Source organism: Sarcophilus harrisii, chromosome 3 (genome assembly GCF_902635505.1).
Source record: "Sarcophilus harrisii chromosome 3, mSarHar1.11, whole genome shotgun sequence".
NCBI lineage: Eukaryota > Metazoa > Chordata > Mammalia > Dasyuromorphia > Dasyuridae > Sarcophilus > Sarcophilus harrisii.
Window position 1 is genome coordinate 375,242,502 of NC_045428.1, and position 25,237 is coordinate 375,267,738.

A 25,237-nucleotide genomic window follows, 5' to 3' on the forward strand; every position below is an offset into this window, starting at 1 on the left:
GCAAATGATTCCAGTTTCTTTCATAATAAAACTCCAAATGGGTTCATGAATAATCAGACATGACTAAAAATTACTGAAGATAATATATCAATGCTTCCAGGAAAGTTACGTGATTTCCCCTTTTAAATGCATCCTTTTTAAGTCAAACATAATGATGACTTGTCAATAGCATTAATTTCCCTGGATAACTGCCCTGTTTGCCTCATCTGCCCATTTTAAGGGATGTACCAATCTTGAAATTCTAAGTAGAAAATCATACAGATTATTATACTATAGTTGTATGTTCAGGAGGTCTATCACTTAAGTTTTCTGCAATTGTCCTGCAACATAATTTGTGAGTTTCAGTTTTATTTGGTAAAAACTACTTTTAAAATTACTTTTATAACTCTATAGTTAATTATATAAGCATATCTTTAAATAAGCAAAAGTCCTCAGTCTCATATATGCCTGATGACATAATGAATGAAAAAATTGTCTACTGAAGAGTATCCACCAGACACTTGTGACATAGAGGTAGTTATGAAACTTTATAACACAGAAATATGAAATTATTTGTTAGTGTTTTTGTGTAGTTTATTCTGAAGGTGACTTCTTTAAACGTAAAGAATTAATGTCTATTTTAACCAATGGGTGACAATGATCTATCTCAATGTTGGTAACAACATGAAAATAGATTTTCCTCATTAAAGATTTCATTACACTTTACCTTCTAAGCCAATCATGTCTTTCTTTTAATCAGGAGAAACAGTAAATGACTCCATGGAAAACTCAGTTATAATGTGAAACAATCAGTAGCAGTAGTCATTCATTATTTCTTGGTCTTTTTCAGCAGCCTCTGCATCACTGCTATCCCAGTCATTCACACATAAGTCAAATTTCAGCCTCCTTTTGGCTTGTGTTCTTTCTACCTTATTTCTGCACAACATATTTCCTGCACAACTTAAAATGTGAGCCATTAATCACAACCTCTACTTGTTAGTCTATGTGGCTTAGTTATTCTGGGGGCAAAGAGAATGTCAGAGGGAGAAAGAAGTACTTAAAGAGAAAAAAAAGGACTAGAAAAAATAGTTCACTTGACTTTGATCTGGCTGTATTCATTGAAGATAAAATGCTAACTATCTATTAAGTTATTCTATAACAAAGGTTCCAATGTAGATTGCAGATTAGCTTCTCAATTTATTGTAACTATTTTATTATTTACTTTATAGTACTTTCCTTAGGATAAAATAAAATTATATTTTTCATATCTCATTCTTATTTGTATCTACATGGTTTTTTTATCCTCCTCCTCTTCATGATTCCTTGAATAATAGTCTAAATTTATCTTATTCTTCAAAATTTGATTGAAGGAAAACTTGAGGCATTAGAAACCTTTTTTATCCTATTGAGAAGAAAAACAATCAGAAAAAAAATGAATATAGAACAGAATAAAGGTAGCAATCACTAACTCTTGTGAACATAGCCTAGTGGTCCCTGACTATCTAAATAGTAGATATACATGGCCAGAAGGGAACCCTAAGACTCCTCATGGGTTCATTTGAATTAGACATAAACAGGATATATCTATGCATACTCCAAAAACTGGGAACTGAGCATGGAGGTAGAGGATAGGACAAAGATCAGTACAAAGTCACATTACTTTAAATATCTAAATCACTAAAGTCTTAAAAGATGTTTTATGAATAGAGAAAATACTGGAATCTAGTTATATTATATTATATAAATGTAATTATTGTAATACTTATCTACCTATATTCTTATAAAATAACTAGTCAAAAGATAGAATGGGGAGGGGGAATAGCAAATAGAATGCAGAGAAATTCCTTGAGGAAATTAAGAAAAGCCTAAAGAAGTTAGATAATTTGTTCAAAGTAACAGTGGCTATAAATGTCAGAGTCTCAAATACTTTTACGACAAATTAGTTACAATTTTCAATTATATCCTGACATTCACTATTTCCTACACACACATCATGGATATATTGGTTGATAATATTAGCAAAAAAAAAAAAAAAAAAAAAAAGCATTTATCTGGAAACCATAAGTACTATCACATTGATATCTTTGTCATTTTTAAAGATGATTGGTGTTTGAAATTGTAACTTTTCTGTTAAAATTATTCCTCCATATGATATTTTCAAAGGTGCTTTGATAAAAACAACCCACATAAAGATACCCTTTTCTGTCTACTGTATAAAGCATCCTTTATGAAAACATAATACCAAGAGCCAATGGTTGATAATATTAGCAAAAAAAAAAAATTATCTGGAAACCATAAGTACTATCACATTGATATTTTGTCATTTTTAAAGATGATTGGTGTTTGAAATTGTAACTTTTCTGTTAAAATTATTCTTCCATATGATATTTTCAAAGGTGCTGTGATAAAAACAACCCACATAAAGATACCCTTTTCTGTCTACTGTATAAAGCATCCTTTATGAAAACATAAAACCAAGAGCCAAATGGGCAGGTTTCCTGATTAGGATTCAAGGGAATATGATTACATGCTTTAAATTGCCCTCAGAATTATTTGAGCCAAAGAAACAATGTGATTTCTTAAGAGGTTCTATCTCCATGATCTGAAGTGAGATTTCACAGAACGGTAACAGATGAACAGGTCAGGTAGGTTTAAGCTAATGAGAAATAAATTGTTCTAATAAGTGACCTAACTTTGCCTAAAGGATTTCCTTCTCCAGTAATGGAGTCAGTCTGTCAATGGAGATCTTACTGTTTGTGTTTGAAAGTCCTGTTTGGAATTCCTAATATTGTTCTTAGACATGATTACATCATGCATAAGTTAGTGTATTACTAAGCTTTGCCCTGAGTGATTTAATTTGAAGCTTTCTTGAATAATCAGCTTGATGGAACAGGAAATATCATTGGCTCACTGCCTACCAGTGGCATGACTCCTGGTTTTCTCCCTTTTATAACACATTTTTTCCTGAAGCGCTGGACCCCAGTTCAAAGATTTCTTAGTTGAAGACAAAAACACTTCATAGAGTACAACTCCATTAATTTAAACCTGACATTAAACAACTATCTTCAGTGGCTTCCTTTTTAACGGAAATATTATTATACAGCATCAATATTTTATATTGATGAAATCTCTTAGTGTTATTTATCATTAATTTCATGATGTATAAACATGAAAGCTAAGCTCCATTGATGAGAACACAGAAATGTGGAGATTAAGTGACTTTCCATTTTTCAATAACTCGGTAGAAATAACAATATGAAGATTTCATTTTTATAATTCTTTATCTTATGTGTTACTGCCTTTTCTACTCAGTGGGTAGGGCATCAACAATATTCTAAATTTGGCTTCACATCATACATAGTGTTCAGGACTGCTCTGGTGCTATCCTAATATTCTCTTACTGAATTTTCTTATTATTAAGTTAACCAGAGATATTATTTTTAATATCCAAATAATTTTTCAATGAAATATCAATAGCTAATAGATGAGAGAAGGATAATTCAGGAAATAGAGAAAGGGGGATCATGAGGGCTGCCGTCAATCAATTATTTAGCAGTACTGTAAATTTCTCCTGGAATTGTCATATTTTAGCTTATTGTATATGAAACTTCTACAATTCTATACAAATAATACCATGATGCATCATATTTAAATAGAAAATTGTTTTATCTTCACCACAAAGGAAAAGAGTTAAGTTATTCCTATGCCATCATAGCCATGTGCTTAATATCATATGACTTTACAAATTGCTTGCTTCCCATCTAGGCCACAAAACAATGACGGTATTAGAAAAACTTCATTCAATACAGCCCTCTCCTTCTTATTCATCTGATTGTAAAATACTATAGAATATGCAAGTAGATTTTTGAAAGGGAGAAGGTAAAATATATGATGTTACATTACATTGGCTAATAATAATGTCTTACATTATCTATAATCTTGATACTTAATACAAAATTTTAATATGAACTTAATAGTTTGTGATCACTTTATACCATTAGTCATTCAATTGATTTGTGTGTCTCTCAGACTTGAAATTACCGCTTTAGTACTTGCTGTCTTTTCTTTACTTGTTTTAAGATGTATTCTGCTTTAAGCTTTTTTTTCCACTATGGAACTTTCCTCAGTAATTCTTTTTTCTTGAAATATTTTTTCTATTATTATAGATTTTTATTTACAAGATATATGCATGGGTAATTTTTCAGCATTGACAATTGCAAAACTTTTTGCTCCAACTTTCTCCCTCCTTTTCCCCATCCCCTCCCCCAGGTGGCAGGCAGACCAATATGTGCTAAATAAGTTAAAGTATATGTTAAATACAATATATGTATACATAGCCATACAGTTATTTTGCTGCACAAGAAGAATCAGATTTTGAAATAATGTAAAATTAATTTGAGAAGGAAATCAAAAATACAAGTGGACAAAAACAGAGGGATTAGACATGCTATGTAGTGGTTCACACTCACTTCTCAGAGTTCTTTCACTGGGTGTAGCTGCTTCTATTCATTATTGAACAAATGGAATTGATTTGGTTCATTTCATTGTTGAAGAGAGCCACGCCCATCAGAATTGATCATCATATAGTACTGTTGTTAAAGTAGATCTCCTGGTCCTACTAATTTCAGTCAGCATCAGTTCATGTAAATCTCTCCAGGCCTTTCTGAAATCCTCCTGCTGGTCATTTCTTACAAAACAATAATATTCCATAACATCCATATGCCACACTTTATTCAGCCATTCTCCAATTTATGGGCATCCACTCAATTTCCAGTTTCTAGCCACTACAAAGAGAATTGCCACAAACATTTTTGTACATACAAGTCCCTTTCTCTTCTTTAAGATCTTTTTGGAATATAAGCCTAGTAGTAACACTGCTGGATCAAAGGATATGCACAGTGTGATAACTTTTTGAGCATATTTCCAAATTGTTCTCCATAAAGGCTGGATGTATTCAAAATTCCACCAACAATGTATCAGTTTCTTGACATCCCCTCCAACATTCAGCATTACCTTTTCCTGTCACCCTAGCCAATCTGAGAGGTGCATAATGGTATCTCAGGCTTCTCTTGATTTGCATTGCGCTGATTAATAATGACTTGGAGAATCTTTTCATATGGCTAGAAATACTTTCAATTTCATCATCTGAAAATTGTCTGTCCTTTTCCTTTGACCATTTATCAGTTGGCGAATGGTTTGATTTCTGATAAATTAGAGTAAATTCTCTATATATTTTGGAAATGAGTCCTTGATTGGAACTTTTGACTATAAAAAATGCTTTCCCAGTTTATTGCTTCCCTTCTAATCTTGTCTACATTAGTTTTATTTGCATAAAAACTTTTCAATTTGATATAATCAAAATTTTCTATTTTGTGATCAATAATGATCTCTAGTTCTTCTTTGGTCATAAATTCCTTCCTCCTCTACAGGTCTGAGAGGTAAACTATCCTATGTTCTTCTAACTTTTTGTAATCTAATTCTTTATGCCTAAACCATTAACCCATTTTGATCTTATCTTGCTGTACAGTGTTAAGAAAAAAATAGTCAATGCCTAGTTTCTGCCATATTAATTTCTAATTTTCCCAACAATTTTTTGTCAAATATTCAATTCTTATCCCCAAAGCTGGGGTCTTTGGGTTTGTCAAACACTAGATTATTAAAGTTATTGACTATTTTGCCCTATGAATCTAACCTATTCCACTGATTAGCTAGTCTATTTCTTAGTCAATGTCAAATGGTTTTGGTGACCACTGTTTATATAATATAGTTTTAGATCTGGTACAGCTAGGCCACCTTCATTTGATTTTTTTTTTCATTAGTTCCCTTGAACCTCTAGACCTGTTGTTCTTCCAGATGAATTTTGTTGTTATTTTTTTTCTAGGTCATTAAAACTGTTTTTTGGAGTCTGATTGGTATAGCACTAAATAAATAGATTAGGTAGTATTGCCATCTTTATTATATTCACTCAGTCTAACCAAGAGCACTTAATATTTTTTCCAGTTGTTCAGATCTGACTTTATTTGTGTGGAAAGTGTTCTGCAGTTTTGCTTATATAGTTCCTAACTTTCCAGATAGATTCCCAAATAGTTTTACTTTCAACAGTTATTTTTAATTGAATTTTTTTTGTATCTCTTTCTTTTGGATTTTGTTGATGATGTATAAAAATGCTGAAGATTTATGTGGATTTACTTTGTATCCTACAACTTTGCTAAAAATGTGGATTATTTCTAATAGCTTTCCAGTAGAATCTGTGGGGTTCTCTAAGTATACTATCATATCATCTGCCAAGAGTGATAATTTTGTTTCCTCATTACCTACTCTAATTCCTTTAATCTATTTTTCAGCTCCTATTGCCAAAGTTAGCATTTCTAATACAATATTGACATTGTATTAGATACAATAGTTATAGTAGGCAACCTTGTTTTACTCCTGATATTATTGGGAATTGTTCCAGTTTTATTGCTATTACATATGATGCTTACTGATGCTTTTAAATAGATGCTACTGACTATTTAAAGGAAAAGTCAATTTATTCCTATACTCTCAAGTGTTTTTAATAGGAATGGATGTTGGATTTTATTAAATGCCTTTTCTGTATCTAGAGAGATGATCAGATGGTTTTTGTTAACTTGGTTATTGTTTTAGTCAATTGTGCTAATAGTTTTTCTCATATTGAACCAGCCCTGCATTCCTAGTATAAATCCTACTTGGTCATGGTGTATTATCCTGGGAATGATTTTCTGTAATCTTTTTGCTAATATTTTATTTAAGATTTCAGCATCAATATTCATTAGAGAGATTGGTCTGTGATTGTCTTTTTCTGTTTTCAGCCTACCTGGTTTAGGTATCACTACCATGTCTTTGTGATTAAAAAAAAAATGGAATGCTTCACAAACTGTGTGTCATCTTTGTGCATGGGCCATGCTAATCTTCTCTGTATCATTCCAATTTTAGTATATGTGCTGCCAAAGCAAGCACCAGTAATTCTTAATTAATAATTTTATTGTATATATTCAAATGTTCTAATGCTCTTTATGTTACAGTGATTTACAAATAATATTCATAATTTGTTTCATGCACAGATCTATAACTTAAAGAAAATGATAGTGTGTTAATTGATTATTTATATTTGGCATTCATTTTATATGGAAAATTAATACCAGACACATATTGATGAACACTAAAAATTTAATTATTTTTTGCTTCAAAATTATCTTCCTTTTTCCACTTCCTCCCTTACTCATTGAAAAATGAAAAAAAATCTAATACTAATTATACATATGAAATTAAGCAATATATATTCACATACATATATTAAATATATATATATATGCAGTAATTATGATTATTTATCCATCATTTTTCAAAGTGGCAGTGGATAGTATTTTTCTTCATGAATATATCAATTGTTTTAAGTCAATATATACTTTATAATGAAAAGCAAGAAACAAAATATCCCAGTCCTGTATTATATTATATATACTGGGATATATGTGTGTGTGTGTGTGTGTGTGTGTGTGTGTAAGTGTGTGTGCATGTGTGCATGTGTGTGTGTGTGTGTCTGTGTGTATAGAGAGAGAGTCTTAAGTATTTTCTCTTTTTAGACCTCATTTGCAAAATATATAGGGAATTGACTCTAATTTCTAAGAAATCAAGCCATTCTCCAGTTGATAAATGGTCAAAGGATATGAACAGACAATTTTCAGATGATGAAATTGAAACAATTTCTACTTATAGGAAAAGGTGTTCCAAATCATTATTGATCAGAGAAATGGAAATTAAGATAACTCTGAGATACCACGACATACCTGTCAGATTGCCTAAGAGAACAGGAAAAAAATAATGATGAATATTAGAGGGGATGTGGGAAAACTGGAACACTGATGCATTGTTAGTGGAGTTGTGAATGGATCGAACCATTCTGGAGAACAATTTGGAACTATGCTCAAAAAGTTATCAAACTTTTGCATACCCTTTGATCCAGCAGTGGTACTACTAGGCTTATATGCCAAAGAGATATTAAAAAAGGGAAAGGCACCTGTATGTACAAAAATTTTTATGGCAGCCCTTTTCATAGTGACTAGAAACTGGAAATTGAATGGGTGGTCATCAATTGAAGAATGGCTGAGTAAATTATGGTATATGAATGCTATGGAATATTATTATTCTATAAAAAGTGACCAAAAGGTTGAATACAGAGATGTTTGGAGAGACTTAAATGAACTGATGCTAAGTGAAATGAGCAGAACCAGAAGATCATTTTACACTTCAACAATCAATTCTGATGGAAGTGGCTATCTTCATCAATGAGAGGATCCAATTCAGTTCCAATTGATCAGCGATGAACAAAACCAGCTACACCCAGTGAAAAAACACTAGGAAATGAGTATGGACTGCTTGCATTTTTCTTTTTCTTCCCAGGCTATTTTTATCTTTCTAAACCCAAGTTTTCTTGTATAATAAGAGAACTTTATAATTATGTACACATATATTGTATTTAAGATATACTTTAACATGTTTAATAGGTATCAGACTGCTTGTCATCTAGGGAAGGGGATGGAGGAAAGGAAGGGAAAAGTTAGAACACAAGTCATTACAAGGGTCAGTGTTGACCCATGCATATGTTCTGTCAATAAAAAGCTATAATAATAAAACTATTTTATTTTTATTAAAGCTTTTTGATTTCAAAAGATATGCATGGATAATTTTTCATTGGTAACCCTTGAAAAACCTTGTGTTCCAAGTTTCTGCTCCCTTTTCCCCTCCCTCTCCAATGGTACCAAGTAATCCAATATATATTAAACATGGTAAAATATATGGAATTTTATATTTCTTTATGCATAGTTATACAATTATATTGCTGCATAAGAAAATAAAATCAAAAAGGAAAAACGAACTGAAAAATAAAACAAAATGCAAGCAAACAACAAAATGAGCAAATATGCTATACTGTGATTCATACTTAGTTCACACAGTCTCCTTTCTGGTTGTAAATAGCTCTCTTCATTACAAGATCATTGTAACTGTTCAGAATTGTCTCATTGTTGGGAAGTGGCAACTCCATCAGAGTTGCTAATCATATAATCTTGTTTTTCCCAAATACAATGATCTCCTGATTCTGCTCATTTCATTTAGCATCAGTTCATGTAAGTCACTCCAAGCCTCCCTAAAATCATCCTGCTGATCGTTTCTTGTAGAACACTAATATTCCATAACATTTATATACAATAACTTATTCAACCATTCTCCAACTGATTCACAGCTACTCAGTTTCCAGTTTCTTCCCACGATGCCACAAACATTTTTGTACATGTAGGTTCTTTTTCCACCTTTGGATATAGGTCCAGTAAAAAAACATTGTTGGATCAAAGTGCATGCACAGTTTGATAAAATTTTGAGCATAGCTCTAAATTGCTCTCCAGAATGCTTGGATACTTCCACAGTTCAACCAATAATGTATCAGTGTCCCAGTTTTCCCACATCCCCTCCAAAATTCATCATTATGTTTTCCTGTCATCTTAGCCAATCAGAGAGGAGTGCAATGGGACCTCAAAGTTGTTTTAATTTGCATTTCTCTGGTCAATAGTGATGTAGAGTTCCTTTTGCAATGACAAAAATAATTTTAATCTCCCCATCTGAGAACTGTCTGTTCAAATCCCTTGATCAGTTATCGATTGGAGAAGGACTTGAATTATTATAAATTTGAGTAAATTCTCTATGTATTTTAGAAGGAAGGCCTTTATCAGAAGCCTTGAATATAAAAATGTTTCCCCAGTTTATTGCTTCCCTTCTAATCTTGTCTGCATTAGTTTTTTGTGTACAAAAATTTTTAACTCAATATAATTAACATTATCTATTTTATGATCTATAATATATTCCAGTGCTTCTTTGGCCACAAATCCATTCCTTCTCCAGAGATCTGAGAGGTAAACTATACTTTGCTTGTTTTTTTTTCTAATTTGTTTATAATATCACTCTATCTCTAAATCATGAATCTTGGTATATGGTATCAGGTATGGGTCAATGTCTACTTTTTGCTGTACTAGTTTCTAATTTTCCTAGCAGTTTTTGTCAAATAGTGAGTTCTTAGGTGTAAAGCTGGGGTCTTTGGGTTTGGCAAACCCTAGGTTGCTTTAGTAGTTCAGTATTTTGTCTTGTGAACTGAACCTATTCTACTTATTGACTACTCTATTTCTTAACCAGTACCAAAGGGCTTTGATGACCACTGATTTCTAATATAGTTTTACATCTGGCACAGCTACATCACCTTCATTTGTATTTTTCATTAATTCCCTTGAACTTCTTGACATTTTATTCTTCCAAATGTACTTTGTTATTATTTTTTCTGGATCTGTAAAATAAATTCTTAGGTTTTGTTTGGAATGACACCAAGTACATTAATTTAGGTAATACTGTCATTTTTATTTGGTCAGCCCACCCATGAGTGCTTAATATTTTTCCAATTGATTGGATTTGACTTTATTTTTGTGCAAAATATTTTGTAGTGGTTTTCATATAATTTTTGACTTTCCCTTGGCAGATAAATTACCAAATAAATTGTATTATCAATGATTATTTAAATTGCTCTTTGTATCTCTTGTTGCTGGATTTTGTTAGTAATAAATAAAAGTGCTGATGATTTATGTAGATTTATTTTGTATCCTGCAATTCTGCTAAAGTTTTGAATTATTTATAGTAGTTTTTTTTTAGTTGATTCTCTAGGTTTTGCTAAGTATACCACCGCAAACAACCTGCATATCATCTGCAAAGAATGATAATTTGGTTTCCTCATTACCTACTTTAATTCCTTTAATCTCTTTTTCTTCTCTTATTTCAAAAGCTCAAATTTCTAATACAATATTGAATAGTAATGATGATAGTGTTCAACCTTGTTTTACCCCTGATCTTATTCAGAATGGTTCTAGTATTTTCCCATTACATATGAAACTTGCTGATTGTTTTAAATAGAAAATAGTGATAATTTTAAGGAAAAGTCCATTTATTCCTAAACTCAACTGTTTTAACAGGAATGGCTGTTAAATTTTATAAAATGCTTTTTCTATATCTATTGAGATAATCATATGAGTTTTGTCAGTTTGGTTTTTGATATAGTCAACTATATTAATAGTCTTCCTAATATTGAGCCAGCCATTTTTGTATAAATCTTACTTGGTGATAGAGTATTATACTGGAGATGACTTTCTGCAAACTCTTTGCTAATATGTTATTTAAGATTTTTGCATCAATATTCATTAGGTAAATTGGTCTATAATTTTCTTTTTTTTAAATAAAGCTTTTTATTTTCAAAACATATGCATGGATAATTTGACAACATTGAAACTTGCATAGCCTTGTTTTTCAGATCTTCTCCTCCCAACCCCCTCCCCTAGATGGCAGGCAATCTAGTATATGTAAAACATGTTAAATTATATGTTAATTCCAATATGTTTAACATATTTATACAATTCTCTTCCTGTACAAAAAAAATTAGATAAGAAAGGAAAATAAATGAACAAGAAAACAAAATGAAAGCAAACAACAACAAAAAGAGTGCAAATGATATGTTGTGATCCACATTCAGTTCACACTGTCTTCTCTCTGGATGAAGATGGGTCTTTTCAGCACAAGATCTTTGGAGCTGGTATCAGTCATATCATTGTTAGATAGACTCATGTTCATCAGGATTGATTGTCATATAATATTGATGCTGGCAGGTGCAATGATCATCTGATTCTGCTCATTTCATTCAGCATCAGTTCATTTAAGTCTCGCCAGCTCTCTCTAAAATATTTTTCCTGATCATGTCTTATAGAACAATAATATTCCATAACATTCATATATATATACCATAACTTATTCAGCAAATCTTCAACTTATGGGCCTCTACCCAGTTTCCAGTTTCTTACCACTACAAAAAAAGACTTCCAGAAACATTTTGCACATATGGGTCTCTTTCCCTCCTTTAAGATCTCTTTGAGATATAGGCCTAATAGAAACACTGCTGGTTCAAAGGGTATGAACAGTTTGATAACTTTTTGAACATAGTTCCAAATTGCTCTCCAGAATGGCTGAATACATTCATGGCTTCACCAACAATATATTAGTGTCCCAGTGTTCCTGCATCCCCTCCAACATCTGTCCTGGACTTTTCCTGTCATATTAGTCAATCTGAGAGATTTGGAGTGTTATCTCAGAGTTGTCTTAATTTGCATTTCATGATTAATTGTGATTTAGAGCAACTTCTTATATAGTTTGAAATAGTGTTGATTTCTTCATCTGAAAATTGTTCATATCTTTGAGCATTTCTCAATTGGAGAATGGCTTGAGTTCTTATCAATTTTTTATATATTTTAAAAATGAGGTCTTTACCAGAAACCTTAAATACAAAAATAATTTTCCACTTTATTGCTTCCTTTCTGATCTTATCTGCATTAGTTTTATTTATACAAAAACTTTTTAACTTAAAATAATCAAAATCATCTCTCTGGTATTCACTTATGAGTTCCTGTTCTACTTTGGACACAAATTTCTTCATTTTCCACATACCTGAGAGGTAAACTACCTTATGTTCTTCTAATTTGCTTATAATATCACTTTTTACATCTAAATTAGGAACTCATTTAGATTTTATCTTCATATGTGCTGTTTTAGAATTGTGTGTGTTTGAGGATTGGAAAACATCCTAGTTTCCAATTTTCCCAGTATTTGTCAAATAGTGAGTTCTTCTCAAAAAAACTGGGGATCTTTGGGTTTGTCCACCACTAGACTGCTAAAGCTATTGATTATTTTGTCCTCTGATCCTAATCTATTGCACTGATCAACTACTCTTTTTCTTACCAGTAGCAGTTTTGATAACTGTGTTTTTATAATATCATTTTAGATTGATTACAGCAAGGAACCCTTTATTTGCTTTTCTTTTCATTAATTCCCTTGAAATTCTGGACATTTTATTCTTCCCGTTGAATTTTGTTACAATTTTTCTCGATCTGGAAAATGATTTCTTGGGAGTTTGATTGGTATACACATCTGTTATATAATAGCTCTAAAACTATTTGAAGACAATTATCATACCTCTTCTAAGTCTTAAAAACTGAACAAGTTCAAATCCTTTAGTTAATTTGGTATGTATACATTTAGGTCCCAATTATAGTAAATAATATTCACCTTGTGGTCCATTGACCACAGTGCATTTGCCATACAGTAGTATAATGCAATCAATATATTCAAGTTCCTATTACTTGAGGAAAGAAGTATGTAAAATATGGTAATTTGTTCTAGCCCAATAGTTATATTCAACATGAATTCAAGTAATATGAGTACTTCATAGAATTCATTACTTTCACTATTCCAAATTTAGCTATCCTATTAGTTTTAAAGCAGCTCTGAGATTTCTTGATTTAAATGTCACAGTATTGACTCATAATTAGCTTATAAGCTAAATAAACTCACTGGACCTTTTTACATGAAACATCATGTAGCCAAAATTTTTACATCCTATATTTGGGCTATCATTTCCCCCCTAAATATCTAGATTTTTTAAAATGAATATTTATTAATGTCTTCCTATTAGATTCAGTTGATCAATCTAGTCTGTCAAGATCATTTGGCATCAAATTATGTCTTTAATGTCATAGCTATCCCTTGAAGTATCTTGTCATTCACAGATTGTATAGGCATACTGTTTATACACAAATAGTTGATAACATATTCTTTCCATGCTATACCTTTTATTCCTAATGGATATGTATTTGCCAACTCTCCCCCATATCTTTTTCACATTGATAACTAAGTCAGCTTTCTTCCATTATGTACTTTTAGAAAAAGCTTTTTTTAAACCTTTATATCAAACTTTGCAATTGCTTTGATTTGTTTCATCTTGTTAAAATTAATTATTCCACTATATTAATTTTAGCCTACATAATGAATCCAACATCTTCACGATCCAAATTTGAAAAAAAAAACTTGTTTTGAACGTTTTCATTAGTAATTGGTAAAACTATTTAATTGGATAAGAAAAAAAGGAATATCCCAATTTTCTCTTTACTGAAATGAATCAGGCCAGCAATAAGCAGATGTACAATAAGCATTTATTAAGTATTTGCTCTGTTCTTGGCTCAATGCTAAGTTCTGGATTTAGAAATAAAAACAAAAATAAAGATGGTCCCCTTGCTTCATGAAGCTGATTTTTTTACCATTAAGACAAATATAAAAGAAAGCTGAAAATCATGGAAGTGGCAAGTGGGGATGGATTAATTATCATCACATGAATGCATGGTGGAGACAGTCCATAGAATAAAATATACAATTGGGAGGAGAAAAAAAACATGCCCCATCTGATGAGGGTTTAAGTTAGAGAAATTGAAAGGAATTCACTAATAAAAGAAGGAAAATAGAATGATCCAATGGAGGAAAGCTCCAGTAACTAAAAGATGCTACAAGAGGAAAAGCAGTTAGTAATGAAAGTTCTGAAGTCCACTAATAAATTCTCTTTGTGTTTGGCATTGTATTGTAATTTGAGTAAGAATATTCTACCTTCTCCATTAAATTTAATCCCTAAAAGATTTTTAGAGACTTTTTTGAAAGGCCTATAACATTCCTCTAAAGGATTCATTAAAAAAAAAGACTATGATTTGTGGAAATGTGTTTTGTATGACCATACATGTATAACACTTTACATTTATTATGTTCTTTTTTATAAAACCTTTTTATTTATAAAACATATGCATGCATAATTTTTCAACATTGACCTTTGCAAAACCTGTTCCAAATTTTTCCTTCTTATCCCTCCTTCTCCATTAGATGACAGGTACTCCAATACATATCAAATCTGTTAAAATATGTGTTAAATCCAATATATGTATACATATTTATATAGTTATCTTAGTATACAAGAAAAATCAAATAAAGAAGGAAGAAAAAATAGTGTGAAAGAAAACGAAATACAAGCAAACAACAGAGAGATTGATAATGCTATGTTGTGGTCCATGGCCATCTCTCTTGGTGCAGATGGCTCTCTTCATCAGCCAACAAGTGAAACTGGTTTAATCATCTCACTGTTGAAGACAGCCACGTCCATCAGAATAGATTGCCATATAGTCTTCTTGTTGCCATGTATAATGATATCCTGGTTCTGATCATTTCACTTAGCATCAGTTAATGTAAGTTTCTCCAGGCCTCTCTGAAATCATACTCTTGTCATTTCCCGCAGAGCAATAATATTCCATTACATTCAGATACCACAATTTATTCAGCCATTCTCCAATTGATAGATATTCATTCAGTTTAGAAATTCTAGCCACTATAAAAAGGAATGCCAAAAACATCTTTGCACATGTGGGTCCCTTTATCTCCTTTAAGATCTCTTTGGAATGTAAGTCTAGTAGAAAGACTGTGCACAGTTTGATAACTTTTTGAGTATAGTTATAAATTGATCTCCACAATGGTTGGATCCATTCACAGTTCTACCAACAATGCATCAAGTGTCCCAACTTTTCCACATCCCCTCCAACATCCACCATTATCTTTTCCTGTCATCTTAGCCAATTTGGGAAGTGTGTAGTGATATCTCAGAATTGTCTAAATTTGCATTTCTTGAATCAACAGTGATTTGGAGCACCTTTTCATATGAGTAGAAATAGTTTCAATTTCTCCATCTGAAAATTGTCTGTTCATATACTTTGACAATTTATCAATTGGAGAATGGCTTGATTTCTTATAAATTAGAGTCAATTCTCTATATACTTTAGAAATGAACCTTTGAATATAAAACTGTTTTCCCAGTTTATTGCTTCCCTTCTAATCTTGTCAGCATTAGTTTTGTTTGTACAAATTTTTTTTAACTTAATATAATCAAAATTAACTATTTTGTGATCAATAAAGATCTCTCGTTTTTCTTTGGTTACAAATTTCTTCCTCCTCCACAGATTTGAGTGATAAACTATCCTATCTTCTTCTAATTTGTTTATAATATCATTGTTTATGTCTAGATCATGAACACATTTTTGACCTTATTTTGATATATCATGTTAGGTGTGAGTCAGTGCCTAGTTAGTTTCCAATTTTCCCAGCAGTTTTTGTCAAATAGTCAATATTTATGCTAAAATATGGGGTCTTTGGGTTTCTCCATATATAGTTAATGAATATTTTGTTCTATGAAACTAATCTATTTCACTGATCAACTGCTCTATTTCTTAGCCAGTACCAAAAGTTTTTCATGATTGCTGTTTTAGTTTTAGACCTGGTACAGGTAGGCCACTTTTATTTGCTTTTCTTTTCATTAATTCCCTTGAAATTCTTGACCATTTGTTCTTCCAGATGAATTTTGTTGCCATTTTTCTAGGTCAGTAAAATAGTTTCTTGAAAGTTTGATTGGTATAGCACTAAATAGATTAGTTTAGGTAACATTGTCATTTTTATTATATTCTCTTGACCTATGCAAGAGCACTTGATATTTTTCCAGTTGTTTAGATCTGACTTTATTTGTGTGGAAAGTGTTTTGTAGTTTTGGTCATATAATTCCTGCCTTTCCCTTGGCAGATAGATTCCCAAATATTTTGTACTATCAACTGTTATTTTAAATGGAATTTCTCTTAGTTTCTCTTGCTTTTTGATTTTGTTAGTTTTATATATATAAATGCAGATGATTTTGTGTGGACATATTTTATATCTTGCAAATTTGGTAAAGTTGTGAATTACGTTTTGCATTGATTCTGTCGGGTTCTTTAAGTATACCATCATATAATCTGCTAAGAGTGGTAATTTGGTTTCTTCATTACCTCCTCCAATTCCTTTAATCTCTTTTCCTTCCCTTTTTGCTAAAGGTAACATTTCTCATCCCATACTGAAGAGTAATTATGGTAGTAGGCAACATTGTTTTATCCCTGATCTTATTGAGAATGGTTCCAGTTTATCCCCATTACATATGATGGCTTGCTGATGTATTAAATAGATACTACTGACTGTTTTAAGGAAAAGTTCTTTTATTCCTATACTCTCCAGTGTTTTTAATAGGAATGGGTTTTGGATTTTATTAAATGCTTTTTCTGCATCTATTGAGATAATCATATAGTTTTTATTAATTTGGTTATTGATATAGTCAATCATACTAATAGTTTTTCTAATTTTGAACCACTCTGCATTCCTGGTACAAATCCTACTTATTTGTGGTGTATTATCCTAGGGATCATTTTCTGTAATCTCTTTGCTAATATTTTGTTTAAGATTTCTGCATCCTTATTCATTAGGAAGATTGGTCTCTAATTTTCTTTGTTTTTGTCTTAGCTGGTTTAGATATCTGTACCCTGCTTGTGTCATAAAAGGAATTTGGTAGGAGATCTTCATTCCCTATTTTCTCAAATGATTTATATAGTTTTGGAGATAATTGTTCTTTAAATGATTTGTAGAATTCACATGTAAATCTATCTGGTGTTGGGGATTTTTCATAGGGATTTAATTAATAGCTTGTTCTATTCTATTTCTTTTTCTAAAATGGGACTTTTTAAGTAATTCATGTCCTCTCCTATTAATCCGGGCAAATATATTTTTGTAGATATTCCTCCATTTTACTTAGGTTGTCAAATTTATTGGCATAAAGATGGGCAAAATAACTCCTAATTAATGCTCTAATTTCCTCTTCTTTTCAGGAAAGTTCTCCCTTTTCATTTTTGAGACTAACACTTTCATTTTCCTCTTTCCTTTTTGTCCAATCAAATTAATTATAGGTTTATTTATTTTGTTGGTGTTTTTTTAAATAAAACCTACTACTCTTAGTTTTATTTATTAATTCAATATTTTTTACTTTTAATTTTATTAATGTCCCCTTTTATGTTAGGGTGCCAATTTTGGTATTTGATTGTGTTTTTTTTTTTAATTTGCTCTTTTTCTACTTTCTTTAATTGCAAGCCCAATTCATTGATCTTCTCTTTCTCTAATGTATGCTAGTAAGCATGCATCAAGAAATATAAAAATTTCCCTTATTACTGCTTTGGTTGCATCACACATATTTTGGTGTGACATCTCATTATCGTCATTCTTTTCGGTGAAATTGTTAATTGTGTCTATGATTTGCTGTTTCACCCATTCTTTGGAATAAGATTTTTTAGTTTCTAATTACTTTTTGGTCTATTTTCCCCTGGCTTTTGAATGTAATTTTTATTGCATCATGATCTGGAAAAATTCACTTATTACATCTGCCTTTCTGCATTTGATTTTGAGGTCTTCATGTCCTATGGTCACTTTTTGTATAGGCTTTTCTATAGGTTCCATGAACTACAGAGAAGAATGTGTACTTCTTTGTGTCTCTATTCAATTTTCTCCAAAGATTCATCATACCAAATTTTTCTAGTATTCTATTTACCTCATTAACATCATTCTTATTTATTTTGTGATTTGATTTATTTAGTTCTGAGGGAGTAATTTGAGATTCCTCATTAACAAGGTTTTGCCTTTCATTTTTTCTTGCACTTCTCTTAACTTCTCCTCGAGAAATTTAGATGCCATACCACTTGATGCATATATGTTTAGTATTGATATTGCTTTATTATCTAGGTACCTTTTAGCAAGATGTAGTTTCCTCCCCTATGCCTTTAAATTAGATCAATTTTTGCTTTTGCTTAATCTGAAATCAGGGTGGTTACCCTGTTTTTTTTCCTTTACCTGAATCATAATAGATTCTGCTCCAGCCTTTTACTTTTACTCTGTATATATCACTCTGTTTCAAATGTGTTTCTTTTAAAAAACATATTGTAGGATTCTGGCTTTTAATACAGTGTGCTATCCATTCCACTTTAAGGGAGAGTTCATCCCATTCATATTTATGATCAAATCTACTAATTTTATATTTCCTGCCATTTCATTAACCTCGGATTATACTTTTATCTTTCTTTTTCCCTTTCCCTCCTCCCAAGTCTTTTAATTATGAGCACTACCTGCCTCAAGCAACTCCCCCCTTTAGACTCCCTCCAACCTTTTTATACCTTTCCCCTACTATTTATGTTTTCTTCTATTTAGCCTACTCATGCCCTTTTCCCCTTTGCTTTCCTACTTTTCTATAAAGTGAGAGAAGTTTCTCAGTGGAACCAAATATATGTAATATTGTCTCTTTGAGACAAATCTGTTCAGAGTAAGATTCATACAATGTTCATCCCCCTCCTTTCCTTCCCTCAAATATAATAGATTTTCTTTGCCTCTTCCTGAGATGTAATTTCCCTTCTTTTACCTGCATTTTCCATTTTTTCCCATTACAATAATTTCCAGCTCTAGTTTTTTTAATATTATAAAGTAAAATCAAATTATGCATGCACTCTCTGCATATACCCATAACAAAGATAAGTTCTCTTTCTTTTTCTTTCTTTTTTTTTTTTTTTTTTTTTTATTTAATAGCCTTTAATTTACAGGATATATACATGGGTAACTTTACAGCATTAACAATTGCCAAACCTCTTGTTCCAATTTTTCACCTCTTACCCCCCCCACCCCCTCCCCTAAATGGCAGGATGACCAGTAGATGTTAAATATATTAAAATATAACTTAGATACACAATAAGTATACATGACCAAAACATTATTTTGCTGTACAAAAAGAATCAGACTCTGAAATATTGTACAATTAGCTTGTGAAGGAAATCAAAAATGCAGGTGTGCATAAATATAGGGATTGGGAATTCAATGTAATGGTTTTTAGTCATCTCCCAGAGTTCTTTTTCTGGGCATAGCTAGTTCAGTTCATTACTGCTCCATTAGAAATGATTTGGTTGATCTCGTTGCTGAGGATGGCCTGATCCATCAGAACTGGTCATCATCTAGTATTGTTGTTGAAGTATATAATGATCTCCTGGTCCTGCTCATTTCACTCAGCATCAGTTCGTGTAAGTCTCTCCAGGCCTTTCTGAAATCATCCTGTTGGTCATTTCTTACAGAACAGTAATATTCCATAATATTCATATACCACAATTTATTCAGCCATTCTCCAACTGATGGACATCCATTCAGTTTCCAGTTTCTAGCCACTACAAAAAGGGCTGCCACAAACATTCGTGCACATACAGGTCCCTTTCCCTTCTTTATAATCTCTTTGGGATATAATCCCAGTAGTAACACTGCTGGATCAAAGGGTATGCACAGTTTGATAACTTTTTGAGCATAGTTCCAAACTACTCTCCAAAATGGTTGGATTCGTTCACAACTCCACCAACAATGCATCAATGTCCCAGTTTTCCCGCATCCCCTCCAACAATCATCATTATTTTTTCCTGTCATCTTAGCCAATCTGACAGGTGTGTAGTGGTATCTTAGAGTTGTCTTAATTTGCATTTCTCTGATTAATAATGACTTGGAGCATCTTTTCATATGACTAGAAATAGTTTCAATTTCTTCATCTGAGAATTGTCTGTTCATATCCTTTGACCATTTTTCAATTGGAGAATGGCTTGATTTTTTATAAATTAGAGTTAATTCTCTATATATTTTGGAAATGAGGCCTTTATCAGAACCTTTGACTGTAAAAATATTTTCCCAGTTTATTGCTTCCCTTCTAATCTTGTCTGCATTAGTTTTGTTTGTACAAAAACTTTTCAGTTTGGTATAATCGAAATTTTCTATTTTGTGATCAGTAATGATCTCTAGTTCTGCTTTGGTCATAAAAACCTTCCCCTTCCACAGGTCTGAGAGGTAAACTATCCTATGTTCCTCTAATTTATTAATAATTTCATTCTTTATGCCTAGGTCATGAACCCATTTTGACCTTATCTTGGTGTACGGCGTTAAGTATGGATCAATGCCTAGTTTCTGCCATATTAGTTTCCAATTTTCCCAGCAATTTTTATCAAACAGTAAGTTCTTATCCCAAAAGCTGGGATCTTTGGGTTTGTCAAAGACTAGGTTGCTATATTTGTTGACTGTTTTATCCCTTGAACCTAATCTATTCCACTGATCAACTAATCTATTCCTTACCCAATACCAAATAGTTTTGGTAACTGCTGCTCTATAGTATAGTTTTAGATCTGGTACAGCTAAGCCACCATCATTTGATTTTTTTTTTCATTAATTCCCTTGAAATTCTTGACCTTTTGTTTTTCCATATGAACTTTGTTGTTATTTTTTCTAGGTCAGATAAGTTCTCAAGAATCCATTCCTTTTCACCTGTTTATTCTTCTCTTGAGTTATATATTTGGAGGTCAAATTTTCTGTTCATATCTGGTCTTTTCATCAGAAATAAATGGAATTCACTTTTCATTGAATATCCATCTTCTTCCTTGAAAGAATATGCTCAGTTTAGTGCAATAATTTATTCTTGGCTGCGTTCCAAGTTCCTTTGCCTTTCTGAATATCAAATTCCAGTCCCTTCAGTCCTTTATGGTAGACGCTTCTAGGTCCTGGATAATCCTTACTGAGGCTCCTAGATATTTGAATTGTTTCTTTCTGCTTGCTTGTAATATTTTATCTTGGTCTGATAGTTCTGAAATTTAGCCATGATATTCCTTTAAGTTTTACTTTTCGGGTCTCTTTCAGGAGGTGTTCAGTGAATTCTTTCAATGGCTATTTTACCTTCCTAACCTATGACATCTGTGCAGTTTTCTTTGATAGTTTCCTGAAAAAAAATGTGTGTAGGCTCTTTTTTTTTAAAATCATGGATTTCTGGAAGTCCAATAATCCTTAGATTGTCTCTCCTAGATCTATTTTTCAGGTCAGCTGTTTTCCCAATTAGGTATTTACATTTTTTTCCTATTTTTTTTCTTTCTTTTTTTTTTTTTTTTGATTTTGCTTGACTGATTCTTGATGTTTCATTGAGTCATTAATTTCTTTTGTTCCCTTTTGATTTTTAGTGAATTATTTTCTTAATTTCTTTCTTTCTTTCTTTCTTTTTTTATTTCTTTTTGTATTTGTCCAATTGAGTTTTTAAATGAGTTGTTCTATGGATTTTTTCCCTTTTACTAATTATGTTTTTTAGTGAGTGTTTTTTTCCCCATTTCACAAATTATAATTAATAAGAAATAGGACAAGTTATTAATTAGTTCCCTAAAAAATCTCTAGAGCCAGATGGATTTATATGTATATTCTATCAAACATTTAAAGAATAATTAATTTCAGTACTATGCAAACTATCTTAAAAATAGGGATAGTAGGAGTCCTACCAAATTCTTTTTTTTCCTAGGAGAGTCTTGTGTAGGGAACAACTTATATCACCCTATATGGCTTCATCTAGATGTGATCTGCTTTTAGTGCTCTCAGGGTTTGAAATCTTTCCTTCTTATTCTCCATAAAATATGCCTATGGTCAGAATTCTCTTTGCTTTTATTCTCAAGTTTTAAAAAACATTAAGGTCTGCTTTTATGGGAGGGGAGCTTCCTATACAAGCAGCAGTAACTGTGCTGACTCACTCCTGGGGCTGGTGGGCATGGCCAGTCCCATGAGATTCTGGCATTTTGGGGTTCACCATTTACCTTTTGTGTTTGTGTTAGATGTTTCATGACTTCTCTGCTGATCTACTAGCTTGCAGCCAGTGCAGGGTAGCCAACGCTGCTATAGATTTCTCCCCACAGATTCTCCTTCACGGGGAGATCTCACGATCCCAGGTCTGCAATGCTAAACTGGTGTCTGTACTAGGTCTGCTTACACTTGGTATGTCTCCCTCCATGCTACATTGAAACAGATCTTTTCTGTTGATCTTCAAAATTATCTTCTGTTGGTAATTTATTGCACTCCCAATATCAGTGCATTCTGTCATCTAACACTAATTCAGAGGCTAGATTTATAAATTATTCTGAGGGTTGTGAGAAAAGGTCAGAAAGAAATGTGTGCCCTCTTCGCCATCTTGTCTCTACCCCACTGCTTACTTTCTCAATGTGGGAGAGGAGAGAAGGAAAAAATTTAAAACTCAAAATTTGGAAAAAAAAATTAAAATTGTTTTTATATGTAATTGGGGAAGATAAAATATATAATAGAGGGAATCATGACTTATTCTTAGTGAAACCACACTGTTTTCATTGCATTATTCCTTTTTTAAGTGTTGAGAAATAATCTGTGTAAATTTTTGAATGACAATTTTAAGGATAACCAATATGGCCCATCTAGATTGATGCTGAAGAGTCGAAGTGGGAATATAGGTTGGAAGTACAAAGGAGAACATTTTGGCTTGATAAAAGGAAAATTTGCATTTGCTACTTAATGAAGAGAATTTAAATATTTTTCCATTGTTACATAGTTGATTACCACTTTTATGATTGATTATCAAGTGATCAGGTAATTATTATCTAAATACAATTTTTTTTCTTTTCTAAAATTGAATCACTTTCGTATCTCCATTCAATGAGCATGAACTTATTTTGCATTTTTCCCAGAGATTATCAATTGTTTATTTTTTCCACATCATAAGTTTTCTTACTTGCTACAATTGCCATTCACCTATCCTAGGAGACTTGGATTAATTTAGAATTCTATCTGCAAAATTATATCACCTTATCCAACTTGAAGTTAAAGAATTATTATTTTTATTATGTTTGCAGACATAAATACACACACACACATGCATATATATCCACATGTTTGTATGCTCTTGAATACTGTCAACTATGGTAATAAATGACAAAAGAGTAATCATGATTTTGCAACCACTGTTAACTCCAAAATACCAAAGAATTCCCACAGGTAATAAGAAAAAAAAATTTGTTCATTTCACTGGTAGAGGAAAAATAAACACATGTTGGCTTCTCCTCCATTGAGAGACCCAAGACAGTAGGACTAAACTTTGATTTGTGTATTTATAGCTACAAAGAATCAAACAATGTTGTATAACAGAAGTGGTGAGAAAGGAAAGCAGAAGTGAGACAAGATTGCTTAATGACAAAAAGATCACTTATATTAGAGTTTCATGTCTGGGCTTATCAGTACTTTCAAAATTTCAATATTCAACAATTCTGTGATTTAATTGTAGCAGTATTCATTCAGAGAGTGATTGCAACAGATTGCTATTATGGCAAGCTCAGGACAAAGCTAGCTTGCTTTCTGGTCCTGTAAGGTGTCTTCTAATATTAAAAAAAATAAGAGAGAAAGGAAAAGAGACAGAGAGAGAGAGAGAGAGAGAGAGAGAAACAGAGACAGAGACAGAGACAGAGACAGAGAAAGCAAAGAGAAGGATGGTCTTACATCCTAAAAATATTGTTCTCCTTGGTGAAAAAGTCACTGAAGAAAAGGCAATGAAAATAGAAATTGAATTGACTTTTCTCTCAGTTAGATGCTTACTACATACCATAACCTCTATGTAAACTTTTTCTAATAATCAGATTCTTAAAAGTTAAATGTATCATTTTCTCATATAGGAATGTAAATAGTTAAAATTTTCAAGTCTCTTAAAATTACTCTTTCATGTTTACTTTTTTATGCTTCTTGTGAGTCTTTTGTTTGAATGTAATTATTTTTCAACTCTGACCTTTTCATCAAGAATTCTTGAAACTCCTCTATTTCATTACACATTTATTTCCACCCCAAAGTATTTTACTGTTTTGCTGAGTAAATCATTCTGGACTACAATCATTACTTCATCTTCTAGAACATCATATTCCAAGTCTTTTGCTCTTTTAATAAGGAAGACCCTGTTGACTTATGACTGACTACAAGTTGTTCTTTCTGTCCAGGAAATGCCTCCAAGAACTACTAATGAGAAACTAATATGCCAATCAATGGTATTTTTATCAAATGCCAGAAAGGAGTTATTTTCATCTTTTTCTGAAGTTACCAAATCCCTTTTCCATTTGGTAAAGGCCTCAGAGTACCTGAAGAATTTGCTGCTGTTATGGAATTTATCTCTAAAATCCACAGCTGAGGATGTGTGTTTGGGTGTAATGTTGTCTCTAAAATGTAATGTTTTCTGTTGAGGTTTTCTTGGGGTCTCTGGAGGCAGCCTTCGTTTCAGTTCAGTAATCACCACAAGTACAGCCAGGTGTCAAAGTCCAAATCTTTTATTATCTCTTTTAAAGTCTTGTCTCTTTTCCCGGAGCCCAGTTAACTTTCTTATAATCCAGATTGTTTATTATCTCCTTTTTGGGCTGGGCAGCTTTCTGGAGAACCTTTCAGTGTGGCATTGGTCTTAGTGGGGGAAGTGCTGGAATCCAGGCAAGCCTTCTGGAAGATTGAAGATCGAATTGAATTTCTCCCCTTGGTTTTGGAAGCTGAAGCTCCTGCTGCCAGTCCTTTGCCTGCTCTCAAAATCAATCCTGGCAGAGGCTCCTAGCTTATATGCTCTACACTAAGTATAAACCAATTA

At 32.1% G+C, this 25,237-nt stretch overlaps 1 non-coding gene across 1 annotated transcript; it reads right to left on the minus strand.

Moving 5' to 3' along the window:
* Nucleotides 1-6,851: 6,851 nt before the first annotated feature.
* Nucleotides 6,852-6,957, minus strand: LOC111721594. Its single transcript, XR_002770716.1, has one exon. It is a non-coding gene; the product is annotated as a U6 spliceosomal RNA (small nuclear RNA).
* Between the last annotated feature and the right edge of the window lie 18,280 nt (nt 6,958-25,237).